Raw genomic sequence first — 13,966 nt, 5'->3', positions numbered from 1 at the left:
AAGATAACATAAGATCTTATTTTTGTATGGGTCGACATAAAAATATCGACTCTTTTTATTTATGTCAAACGTATAGTCATATACCTAAACATCTGATTCGTGACAATGCCAACTTTATTATAATGTTTAAGCAAGATGATTTAAATATGCGGCATATATATCGGGACCATATTAACACTGATATGAATTATGAAACATTTGTGAAAATTTGTCAAAAATGTTGGGAGGACAAGCACGGATTCCTATTAATTAGCAAGGATAACGAAATGGATAACGGAAGATACAGAAAAGGATTTGATCAATTTATTATGATTTAAGGAGTAATTTCAATATAAAGCTTGGTTAGATACTTACAATCCCACAGTTTATCAAGAGATTTTAATATGTCTAGATCACTTGCATTATCCTTGAATGGAAATAGTTCCATTATAAATACAAACTTTTTTCCACCTATCGAATTGAATGGTCGATATGAGTGCGCTCTTATCGATTTTAATATGTACAATTCGATTCCAAATATTGATGAAAAAAATAACCTCTTCCACATCGGTGACAAGGTTATTACAATTCCAACTGGATCATATGAATTGAATGATATCACCGATTTCATTTACAACAAGGAAGAACGCTATAGTCGAGTACCTCGACTATCAGATACCCGTTACTCAGCTAAATGGAGATATGCAAGCAGCAAAGCGAGATTAAAATGCGCCACCTACCGGCGGTATACAGATTTAAGCGTTATGGGCGTTAGAGTGGGCGTGGCAAATTTTTTTTTGGATCAATCGATAGGTATCGACGAGACCAATACATTTCAGTTACAATTTTTTATCTAGCATGAAAATTGTGGGCGTCACAGGTTTTTGCGGTTTGTGGGCGTTAAAGTGGGCGTGGCAAACTTTTTTTTGAGTCAATCGATAGGTAATGACGAGACGAATACATTTCAGTTAAAATTTTTTATCTAGCATAAAAATTGTGGGCGTCACAGGTTTTCGCGGTTTGTGGGCGTTAAAGTGGGCGTGGCAAACTTTTTTTTAGGTCAATCGATAGGTATTGATGAGAACATTACATTTCAGTTAGAATTTTTATTCTAGCATCAAAACTGTAGGAGCCACAGTTTTGGGCGGTTTGTGGGCGTTAGAGTGGGCGTGGCACTCTACTGAAACAAACTTGCGCTGCGCAGGAATCTCAGGAATCTGCGTGCCTAATCCCAGTATTGTAACTCTCATAGTTTCCGAGATCTCAGCGTTCATACGGACAGACGGACAGACGGACAGACGGACAGACGGACAGACGGACAGACGGACAGACGGACATGGCTAGATCGACTCGGCTAGTGATCCTGATCAAGAATATATTTACTTTATGGGGTCGGAAACGCTTCCTTCTGCCTGTTACATACTTTCCGACGAATCTAGTATACCCTTTTACTCTACGATTAACGGGTATAATAAACTAAAAGACTATAACCTTGAAAATACATTTAAAATTCAAAGTAATACACTGGTAGAAAAAACACGAAGTGAAATCAAATATATTTTTATTTGATTTTTTTTACTCCCATGCATAGTCATATTAAATATTAAAACCTTTCATTTAAATAAAAAACATATTTAAGCCGTATGTCAAATATGTAAGTATTCAATTTAAAGTGATTTTTATTTAAAAACAAGTTAGTCACATTCAAATCCAATGTGGCCATCTTGGTTTTAACTATTATAAAAAGTAGTTCAATTTATAGTATATTTGATGGTTTTTTATATTTCGAGTAAATACTTTTTCCATTTGTTCGGAATATGGACTCTTTTATTTTGAATATAGAACGTTTTCAAAATTTGTATTTAACCAAATAATTGTAAATTATAAATCAAATTACATATGTATTAAGTTTGTGACCCATATACACAACATAATTTAAATTATTAGTAATTTGCAAAAGAAAAACAGCTTTTATATTTAAAGAAAATGGTTTTAGTTACGGCTGCCCAACCACCGGCAGCCTCTTTCTATTTCCATGACAAATATCATAAGATTTGGCTTTGTAATTTACTATTAAAAGTACAAAAACATGCTTAGCCAAAGAAAAAATGTGCGTGCATTGTAAACGCTGGGCCTTAACCAAAAACTAAAACCAACGGCACAATGTGCATACTTACATATGTACATTCAGACAAATTAGAGGCAAATATGAACAAGCAAAACGGCAAACGCAAGCGCGTCTTCTTCTTCCATTCGCATTTCTACATTGGCGGTCAAGAAAATATGTATGTGCATAAGAACAAAAATATTTCTTGTGTACCGATGTTTTGACAAAAAGATATGTTCTTATAATATATAAATATAATAAAATAAAACAAATATTACTAAATTGACAAATACAAGTTATTAAACTTAAGGACTTATTTGTGCATATTTCCTTATTTTCTTCCCCATTACTTTGACCTCTACTGTAAAGTAAGGGCACGCGACAGATTTTGTCCTTCCTTTTTGCACACATGCATATGTATGTATGTATATACGAAATAGTTTGACACTCCGCTTTGTAGCGAATCCCGCGATCACTTCGAAGCAAGCGGTTCTCCTGATCGGATGTAAAAGTGATTAAAAGAGCTCGGTAGACAAGTGTTCATTTAAGTGTAATAAAAAAGTGAAAAGTACAGAAAAAAGGTGAGTCAAATAAAAATACAATAATTACTTAATATTAAGGCATGTGCATGTCCACGTTCATTTTCTCGCATTTTTCCTTTTTGTATTTCTTCTTTGTTGTGCGCGTTGTTATTTCGTGAAAATTTAGATAATACATTTAACGAAATAAACAAAGCTCAAAAGAAAATTACATTTAAAAACAAGGAAGAACGCTATAGTCGAGTACCTCGGCTATCAGATACCCGTTACTCAGCTATATGGAGATATGCAAGCAGAAAAGCGATATTAAAATGCGCCACCTACCGGCGGTATACAGATTTAAGCGTTATGGGCGTTAGAGTGGGCGTGGCAAATTTTTTTTTGGATCAATCGATAGGTATCGACGAGACCAATACATTTCAGTTAAAATTTTTTATCTAGCATGAAAATTGTGGGCGTCACAGGTTTTCGCGGTTTGTGGGCGTTAAAGTGGGCGTGGCAAACTTTTTTTTGGGTCAATCGATAGGTATTGATGAGAACAATACATTTCAGTTAAAATTTTTATTCTATCATCAAAACTGTAGGAGCCACAGTTTTGGGCGGTTTGTGGGCGTTAGAGTGGGCGTGGCACTGTGCTGAAACAAACTTGCGCTGCGTAAGAAGCTCAGGAATCTGCACGCCAAATCTCAATAGCCTAGCTCCCATAGTTTCCGAGATCTCAGCGTTCATCCGGACGGACAGACAGACGGACAGACGGACAGACGGACAGACGGACAGACGGTCAGACGGACAGACGGACAGACGGACAGACGGACAGACGGACAGACGGACATGGCTTGATCGACTCGGCTAGTGATCCTGATCAAGAATATATATACTTTGTGGGGTCGGAAACGCTTCCTTCTGCCTGTTACATACTTTCCGACGAATCTAGTATACCCTTTTACTCTACGAGTAACGGGTATAAAAATGTCACGATCATGTCTATAAAGAGTAAAATTAATTGACCCCATCGCCCCCACATCCCCATGTGACAATATTGATCATGTATCCTTCCCCTCATTATGTGCAATTAATAGTCAGGAGAGAAAAGTGCACGTGAGAAAGGTCGCACAACCATAGTATCCAAAGGTTGTTATCTTAGAGGAACATATCCGATCATGTTGGGGAAAGGTGTGATCACGTACCCTTTTGCCTCATTATCACAGGTGTTGCTGTGCACGTGTGAAAGGTCGCACACCCAAAGTATTCAAAGATGGTTATCTTAGAGGAACATGTCCGATCATGTTGGGGAATAATGTTTCCTATGATTATAAAACTAATTTAGAAATCAAAAGAACCCCAAAAAAATAAATCTCACAAGTTAATGATTCTCAGATGTGGAATATTTTCAAATACACATTTTTGTTTCCGCCCCAGAACGTTTAACTGGTAAATTGTCTAAGATTCTCTCCTTTCCACAAATGGGTCATAAACATGTCATAAAAGGGATTCAAGCAAGAGCTACCCCGAACATGCGCACCTGTCAATTACCTGACCGCAATAAAAGGGACACATGCACAACCCAGAAGGCGCACGCTCATTGACAAGATCATTTCATCCAAAAAGTAAGCCATACAATTATTTTTAAAAAAAGTGGTAACATTATCAGTTGTAGGTCCATTCGGTGAATCTTTTCTAATAATTCCTTGAAAATTAAGGTAACTTTCGTGAGGAAGCACGTACAAGTCTTGATTTTGAATAGTAATTCGCATTTCATCGTTTGGCTTAAATGTTTGATTATACGATGAATAAGTATGAAACTCTTTCTTCGAAATACTCTCATCTGAGTAAACCTTTTCTCGAACATTTAAAATTTCGTTCATTGTTTTCCTTTCCACCTTTTATATTATACTCGAAGCTTCAAGCCTAACGACTTTAAAAATAGTTTATTTTTCAAAGTAAGTGAGCTTCTTTTTACTTTTGATCCTCTTTCTATAGCTTTACAATTAGTAATGCTTGGCTGAGGACTTAAGCTACGTCTTTTATTATAAATAATCATTCTATTAACCGAATGTGCATGCGAATCGAAACGTTTTCACCACGTAAATTCACCAAATCACCGTTTTGATCAACTATGCGTATAGATAGTGTGCTTATTTCGTCACAGTTGATTGGTAAATAAATTAGGTTATGTGGTGTCACTGTCATTTTATACCCAGGCGGAACATTAATGCCAAACTCATGTAATGTATAATTCGGTGAATTATCTACATATGAACCGCTGATTATATTACATTCCAAACGAATTGTATTAATTTTTAATATGTTTACGGTCTGATCGATAGGTTTTTGTAGGATGTGGTTCTAGTACTTTTTGATGGAAACCAAACAGCTGTCCAACCGATCTTTCCTTATTAAAGTAAACTGACTCTCGCATGGTAGTTATTTCAACTTGAAGTGTATTATTACACTGTTAGAAAAAACATCGTAAATGTCACTATTTCGCCAACGTTTCAACTATTTTTCCCAGCGGTTTAGAACCTAACATGAAAATCGTAAAAACGAAAACGTTAAATAGTTAATTATTTTTTGAATAGTTTCGTAGTAAATCCAACGATTTTTTAATTTCGATCAAATATGTTAAAATAGTACAAAATAATTAAACTAAATATGTTCCATAGTAAAAAGTATTATATTTTTATATTTATTTTAAATATTTTCATATTTAGTTCCAGTAAATAGAACATTTCATTTAAATGGTTTTTATAGTTAAAATAATTATAGCCCGCCTTAAAACTCAGCATTTTTTTATTTGGATTAAATAATTCTCATATTTAAATCAGACTGGGATGAACTTTAATATAAATACAAATTGTATTTAAATTAAATATAATCCCCGTTAAAAGAACTGTACTTTATGTTTGATTTAAATGTATTATGTAATCCATACTGTTATGGTGCATATTCAATTTAAACCAATCTGTAGTTTAAAACAAGCGTGATTTATATTTAATATAGACCCAAATTAGTATGTGTTTTTATTGATTTTGGATCAATCGATAGGTATCGACGAGACCAATACATTTCAGTTAAAATTTTTTATCTAGCATGAAAATTGTGGGCGTCACAGGTTTTCGCGGTTTGTGGAGGCAAATATGAACAAGCAAAACGGCAAACGCAAGCGCGTCTTCTTCTTCCATTCGCATTTCTACATTGGCGGTCAAGAAAATATGTATGTGCATAAGAACAAAAATATTTCTTGTGTACCGATGTTTTGACAAAAAGATATGTTCTTATAATATATAAATATAATAAAATAAAACAAATATTACTAAATTGACAAATACAAGTTATTAAACTTAAGGACTTATTTGTGCATATTTCCTTATTTTCTTCCCCATTACTTTGACCTCTACTGTAAAGTAAGGGCACGCGACAGATTTTGTCCTTCCTTTTTGCACACATGCATATGTATGTATGTATATACGAAATAGTTTGACACTCCGCTTTGTAGCGAATCCCGCGATCACTTCGAAGCAAGCGGTTCTCCTGATCGGATGTAAAAGTGATTAAAAGAGCTCGGTAGACAAGTGTTCATTTAAGTGTAATAAAAAAGTGAAAAGTACAGAAAAAAGGCGAGTCAAATAAAAATACAATAATTACTTAATATTAAGGCATGTGCATGTCCACGTTCATTTTCTCGCATTTTTCCTTTTTGTATTTCTTCTTTGTTGTGCGCGTTGTTATTTCGTGAAAATTTAGATAATACATTTAACGAAATAAACAAAGCTCAAAAGAAAATTACATTTAAAAACAAGGAAGAACGCTATAGTCGAGTACCTCGGCTATCAGATACCCGTTACTCAGCTATATGGAGATATGCAAGCAGAAAAGCGATATTAAAATGCGCCACCTACCGGCGGTATACAGATTTAAGCGTTATGGGCGTTAGAGTGGGCGTGGCAAATTTTTTTTTGGATCAATCGATAGGTATCGACGAGACCAATACATTTCAGTTAAAATTTTTTATCTAGCATGAAAATTGTGGGCGTCACAGGTTTTCGCGGTTTGTGGGCGTTAAAGTGGGCGTGGCAAACTTTTTTTTGGGTCAATCGATAGGTATTGATGAGAACAATACATTTCAGTTAAAATTTTTATTCTATCATCAAAACTGTAGGAGCCACAGTTTTGGGCGGTTTGTGGGCGTTAGAGTGGGCGTGGCACTGTGCTGAAACAAACTTGCGCTGCGTAAGAAGCTCAGGAATCTGCACGCCAAATCTCAATAGCCTAGCTCCCATAGTTTCCGAGATCTCAGCGTTCATCCGGACGGACAGACAGACGGACAGACGGACAGACGGACAGACGGACAGACGGTCAGACGGACAGACGGACAGACGGACAGACGGACAGACGGACAGACGGACAGACGGACAGACGGACATGGCTTGATCGACTCGGCTAGTGATCCTGATCAAGAATATATATACTTTGTGGGGTCGGAAACGCTTCCTTCTGCCTGTTACATACTTTCCGACGAATCTAGTATACCCTTTTACTCTACGAGTAACGGGTATAAAAATGTCACGATCATGTCTATAAAGAGTAAAATTAATTGACCCCATCGCCCCCACATCCCCATGTGACAATATTGATCATGTATCCTTCCCCTCATTATGTGCAATTAATAGTCAGGAGAGAAAAGTGCACGTGAGAAAGGTCGCACAACCATAGTATCCAAAGGTTGTTATCTTAGAGGAACATATCCGATCATGTTGGGGAAAGGTGTGATCACGTACCCTTTTGCCTCATTATCACAGGTGTTGCTGTGCACGTGTGAAAGGTCGCACACCCAAAGTATTCAAAGATGGTTATCTTAGAGGAACATGTCCGATCATGTTGGGGAATAATGTTTCCTATGATTATAAAACTAATTTAGAAATCAAAAGAACCCCAAAAAAATAAATCTCACAAGTTAATGATTCTCAGATGTGGAATATTTTCAAATACACATTTTTGTTTCCGCCCCAGAACGTTTAACTGGTAAATTGTCTAAGATTCTCTCCTTTCCACAAATGGGTCATAAACATGTCATAAAAGGGATTCAAGCAAGAGCTACCCCGAACATGCGCACCTGTCAATTACCTGACCGCAATAAAAGGGACACATGCACAACCCAGAAGGCGCACGCTCATTGACAAGATCATTTCATCCAAAAAGTAAGCCATACAATTATTTTTAAAAAAAGTGGTAACATTATCAGTTGTAGGTCCATTCGGTGAATCTTTTCTAATAATTCCTTGAAAATTAAGGTAACTTTCGTGAGGAAGCACGTACAAGTCTTGATTTTGAATAGTAATTCGCATTTCATCGTTTGGCTTAAATGTTTGATTATACGATGAATAAGTATGAAACTCTTTCTTCGAAATACTCTCATCTGAGTAAACCTTTTCTCGAACATTTAAAATTTCGTTCATTGTTTTCCTTTCCACCTTTTATATTATACTCGAAGCTTCAAGCCTAACGACTTTAAAAATAGTTTATTTTTCAAAGTAAGTGAGCTTCTTTTTACTTTTGATCCTCTTTCTATAGCTTTACAATTAGTAATGCTTGGCTGAGGACTTAAGCTACGTCTTTTATTATAAATAATCATTCTATTAACCGAATGTGCATGCGAATCGAAACGTTTTCACCACGTAAATTCACCAAATCACCGTTTTGATCAACTATGCGTATAGATAGTGTGCTTATTTCGTCACAGTTGATTGGTAAATAAATTAGGTTATGTGGTGTCACTGTCATTTTATACCCAGGCGGAACATTAATGCCAAACTCATGTAATGTATAATTCGGTGAATTATCTACATATGAACCGCTGATTATATTACATTCCAAACGAATTGTATTAATTTTTAATATGTTTACGGTCTGATCGATAGGTTTTTGTAGGATGTGGTTCTAGTACTTTTTGATGGAAACCAAACAGCTGTCCAACCGATCTTTCCTTATTAAAGTAAACTGACTCTCGCATGGTAGTTATTTCAACTTGAAGTGTATTATTACACTGTTAGAAAAAACATCGTAAATGTCACTATTTCGCCAACGTTTCAACTATTTTTCCCAGCGGTTTAGAACCTAACATGAAAATCGTAAAAACGAAAACGTTAAATAGTTAATTATTTTTTGAATAGTTTCGTAGTAAATCCAACGATTTTTTAATTTCGATCAAATATGTTAAAATAGTACAAAATAATTAAACTAAATATGTTCCATAGTAAAAAGTATTATATTTTTATATTTATTTTAAATATTTTCATATTTAGTTCCAGTAAATAGAACATTTCATTTAAATGGTTTTTATAGTTAAAATAATTATAGCCCGCCTTAAAACTCAGCATTTTTTTATTTGGATTAAATAATTCTCATATTTAAATCAGACTGGGATGAACTTTAATATAAATACAAATTGTATTTAAATTAAATATAATCCCCGTTAAAAGAACTGTACTTTATGTTTGATTTAAATGTATTATGTAATCCATACTGTTATGGTGCATATTCAATTTAAACCAATCTGTAGTTTAAAACAAGCGTGATTTATATTTAATATAGACCCAAATTAGTATGTGTTTTTATTGATTTTGGATCAATCGATAGGTATCGACGAGACCAATACATTTCAGTTAAAATTTTTTATCTAGCATGAAAATTGTGGGCGTCACAGGTTTTCGCGGTTTGTGGGCGTTAAAGTGGGCGTGGCAAACTTTTTTTTGGGTCAATCGATAGGTATTGATGAGAACAATACATTTCAGTTAAAATTTTTATTCTATCATCAAAACTGTAGGAGCCACAGTTTTGGGCGGTTTGTGGGCTTTAGAGTGGGCGTGGCACTGTGCTGAAACAAACTTGCGCTGCGTAAGAAGCTCAGGAATCTGCACGCCAAATCTCAATAGCCTAGCTCCCATAGTTTCCGAGATCTCAGCGTTCATCCGGACGGACAGACAGACGGACAGACGGACAGACGGTCAGACGGACAGACGGACAGACGGACAGACGGACAGACGGACATGGCTTGATCGACTCGGCTAGTGATCCTGATCAAGAATATATATACTTTGTGGGGTCGGAAACGCTTCCTTCTGCCTGTTACATACTTTCCGACGAATCTAGTATACCCTTTTACTCTACGAGTAACGGGTATAAAAATGTCACGATCATGTCTATAAAGAGTAAAATTAATTGACCCCATCGCCCCCACATCCCCATGTGACAATATTGATCATGTATCCTTCCCCTCATTATGTGCAATTAATAGTCAGGAGAGAAAAGTGCACGTGAGAAAGGTCGCACAACCATAGTATCCAAAGGTTGTTATCTTAGAGGAACATATCCGATCATGTTGGGGAAAGGTGTGATCACGTACCCTTTTGCCTCATTATCACAGGTGTTGCTGTGCACGTGTGAAAGGTCGCACACCCAAAGTATTCAAAGATGGTTATCTTAGAGGAACATGTCCGATCATGTTGGGGAATAATGTTTCCTATGATTATAAAACTAATTTAGAAATCAAAAGAACCCCAAAAAAATAAATCTCACAAGTTAATGATTCTCAGATGTGGAATATTTTCAAATACACATTTTTGTTTCCGCCCCAGAACGTTTAACTGGTAAATTGTCTAAGATTCTCTCCTTTCCACAAATGGGTCATAAACATGTCATAAAAGGGATTCAAGCAAGAGCTACCCCGAACATGCGCACCTGTCAATTACCTGACCGCAATAAAAGGGACACATGCACAACCCAGAAGGCGCACGCTCATTGACAAGATCATTTCATCCAAAAAGTAAGCCATACAATTATTTTTAAAAAAAGTGGTAACATTATCAGTTGTAGGTCCATTCGGTGAATCTTTTCTAATAATTCCTTGAAAATTAAGGTAACTTTCGTGAGGAAGCACGTACAAGTCTTGATTTTGAATAGTAATTCGCATTTCATCGTTTGGCTTAAATGTTTGATTATACGATGAATAAGTATGAAACTCTTTCTTCGAAATACTCTCATCTGAGTAAACCTTTTCTCGAACATTTAAAATTTCGTTCATTGTTTTCCTTTCCACCTTTTATATTATACTCGAAGCTTCAAGCCTAACGACTTTAAAAATAGTTTATTTTTCAAAGTAAGTGAGCTTCTTTTTACTTTTGATCCTCTTTCTATAGCTTTACAATTAGTAATGCTTGGCTGAGGACTTAAGCTACGTCTTTTATTATAAATAATCATTCTATTAACCGAATGTGCATGCGAATCGAAACGTTTTCACCACGTAAATTCACCAAATCACCGTTTTGATCAACTATGCGTATAGATAGTGTGCTTATTTCGTCACAGTTGATTGGTAAATAAATTAGGTTATGTGGTGTCACTGTCATTTTATACCCAGGCGGAACATTAATGCCAAACTCATGTAATGTATAATTCGGTGAATTATCTACATATGAACCGCTGATTATATTACATTCCAAACGAATTGTATTAATTTTTAATATGTTTACGGTCTGATCGATAGGTTTTTGTAGGATGTGGTTCTAGTACTTTTTGATGGAAACCAAACAGCTGTCCAACCGATCTTTCCTTATTAAAGTAAACTGACTCTCGCATGGTAGTTATTTCAACTTGAAGTGTATTATTACACTGTTAGAAAAAACATCGTAAATGTCACTATTTCGCCAACGTTTCAACTATTTTTCCCAGCGGTTTAGAACCTAACATGAAAATCGTAAAAACGAAAACGTTAAATAGTTAATTATTTTTTGAATAGTTTCGTAGTAAATCCAACGATTTTTTAATTTCGATCAAATATGTTAAAATAGTACAAAATAATTAAACTAAATATGTTCCATAGTAAAAAGTATTATATTTTTATATTTATTTTAAATATTTTCATATTTAGTTCCAGTAAATAGAACATTTCATTTAAATGGTTTTTATAGTTAAAATAATTATAGCCCGCCTTAAAACTCAGCATTTTTTTATTTGGATTAAATAATTCTCATATTTAAATCAGACTGGGATGAACTTTAATATAAATACAAATTGTATTTAAATTAAATATAATCCCCGTTAAAAGAACTGTACTTTATGTTTGATTTAAATGTATTATGTAATCCATACTGTTATGGTGCATATTCAATTTAAACCAATCTGTAGTTTAAAACAAGCGTGATTTATATTTAATATAGACCCAAATTAGTATGTGTTTTTATTGATTTTGGATCAATCGATAGGTATCGACGAGACCAATACATTTCAGTTAAAATTTTTTATCTATCATGAAAATTGTGGGCGTCACAGGTTTTCGCGGTTTGTGGGCGTTAAAGTGGGCGTGGCAAACTTTTTTTTGGGTCAATCGATAGGTATTGATGAGAACAATACATTTCAGTTAAAATTTTTATTCTATCATCAAAACTGTAGGAGCCACAGTTTTGGGCGGTTTGTGGGCGTTAGAGTGGGCGTGGCACTGTGCTGAAACAAACTTGCGCTGCGTAAGAAGCTCAGGAATCTGCACGCCAAATCTCAATAGCCTAGCTCCCATAGTTTCCGAGATCTCAGCGTTCATCCGGACGGACAGACAGACGGACAGACGGACAGACGGACAGACGGTCAGACGGACAGACGGACAGACGGACAGACGGACAGACGGACAGACGGACAGACGGACATGGCTTGATCGACTCGGCTAGTGATCCTGATCAAGAATATATATACTTTGTGGGGTCGGAAACGCTTCCTTCTGCCTGTTACATACTTTCCGACGAATCTAGTATACCCTTTTACTCTACGAGTAACGGGTATAAAAATGTCACGATCATGTCTATAAAGAGTAAAATTAATTGACCCCATCGCCCCCACATCCCCATGTGACAATATTGATCATGTATCCTTCCCCTCATTATGTGCAATTAATAGTCAGGAGAGAAAAGTGCACGTGAGAAAGGTCGCACAACCATAGTATCCAAAGGTTGTTATCTTAGAGGAACATATCCGATCATGTTGGGGAAAGGTGTGATCACGTACCCTTTTGCCTCATTATCACAGGTGTTGCTGTGCACGTGTGAAAGGTCGCACACCCAAAGTATTCAAAGATGGTTATCTTAGAGGAACATGTCCGATCATGTTGGGGAATAATGTTTCCTATGATTATAAAACTAATTTAGAAATCAAAAGAACCCCAAAAAAATAAATCTCACAAGTTAATGATTCTCAGATGTGGAATATTTTCAAATACACATTTTTGTTTCCGCCCCAGAACGTTTAACTGGTAAATTGTCTAAGATTCTCTCCTTTCCACAAATGGGTCATAAACATGTCATAAAAGGGATTCAAGCAAGAGCTACCCCGAACATGCGCACCTGTCAATTACCTGACCGCAATAAAAGGGACACATGCACAACCCAGAAGGCGCACGCTCATTGACAAGATCATTTCATCCAAAAAGTAAGCCATACAATTATTTTTAAAAAAAGTGGTAACATTATCAGTTGTAGGTCCATTCGGTGAATCTTTTCTAATAATTCCTTGAAAATTAAGGTAACTTTCGTGAGGAAGCACGTACAAGTCTTGATTTTGAATAGTAATTCGCATTTCATCGTTTGGCTTAAATGTTTGATTATACGATGAATAAGTATGAAACTCTTTCTTCGAAATACTCTCATCTGAGTAAACCTTTTCTCGAACATTTAAAATTTCGTTCATTGTTTTCCTTTCCACCTTTTATATTATACTCGAAGCTTCAAGCCTAACGACTTTAAAAATAGTTTATTTTTCAAAGTAAGTGAGCTTCTTTTTACTTTTGATCCTCTTTCTATAGCTTTACAATTAGTAATGCTTGGCTGAGGACTTAAGCTACGTCTTTTATTATAAATAATCATTCTATTAACCGAATGTGCATGCGAATCGAAACGTTTTCACCACGTAAATTCACCAAATCACCGTTTTGATCAACTATGCGTATAGATAGTGTGCTTATTTCGTCACAGTTGATTGGTAAATAAATTAGGTTATGTGGTGTCACTGTCATTTTATACCCAGGCGGAACATTAATGCCAAACTCATGTAATGTATAATTCGGTGAATTATCTACATATGAACCGCTGATTATATTACATTCCAAACGAATTGTATTAATTTTTAATATGTTTACGGTCTGATCGATAGGTTTTTGTAGGATGTGGTTCTAGTACTTTTTGATGGAAACCAAACAGCTGTCCAACCGATCTTTCCTTATTAAAGTAAACTGACTCTCGCATGGTAGTTATTTCAACTTGAAGTGTATTATTACACTGTTAGAAAAAACATCGTAAATGTC

This window comes from Drosophila suzukii, chromosome X, assembly GCF_043229965.1.
Source record: "Drosophila suzukii chromosome X, CBGP_Dsuzu_IsoJpt1.0, whole genome shotgun sequence".
Lineage (NCBI taxonomy): Eukaryota > Metazoa > Arthropoda > Insecta > Diptera > Drosophilidae > Drosophila > Drosophila suzukii.
Note: the sequence above shows the minus strand (reverse complement) of the source record.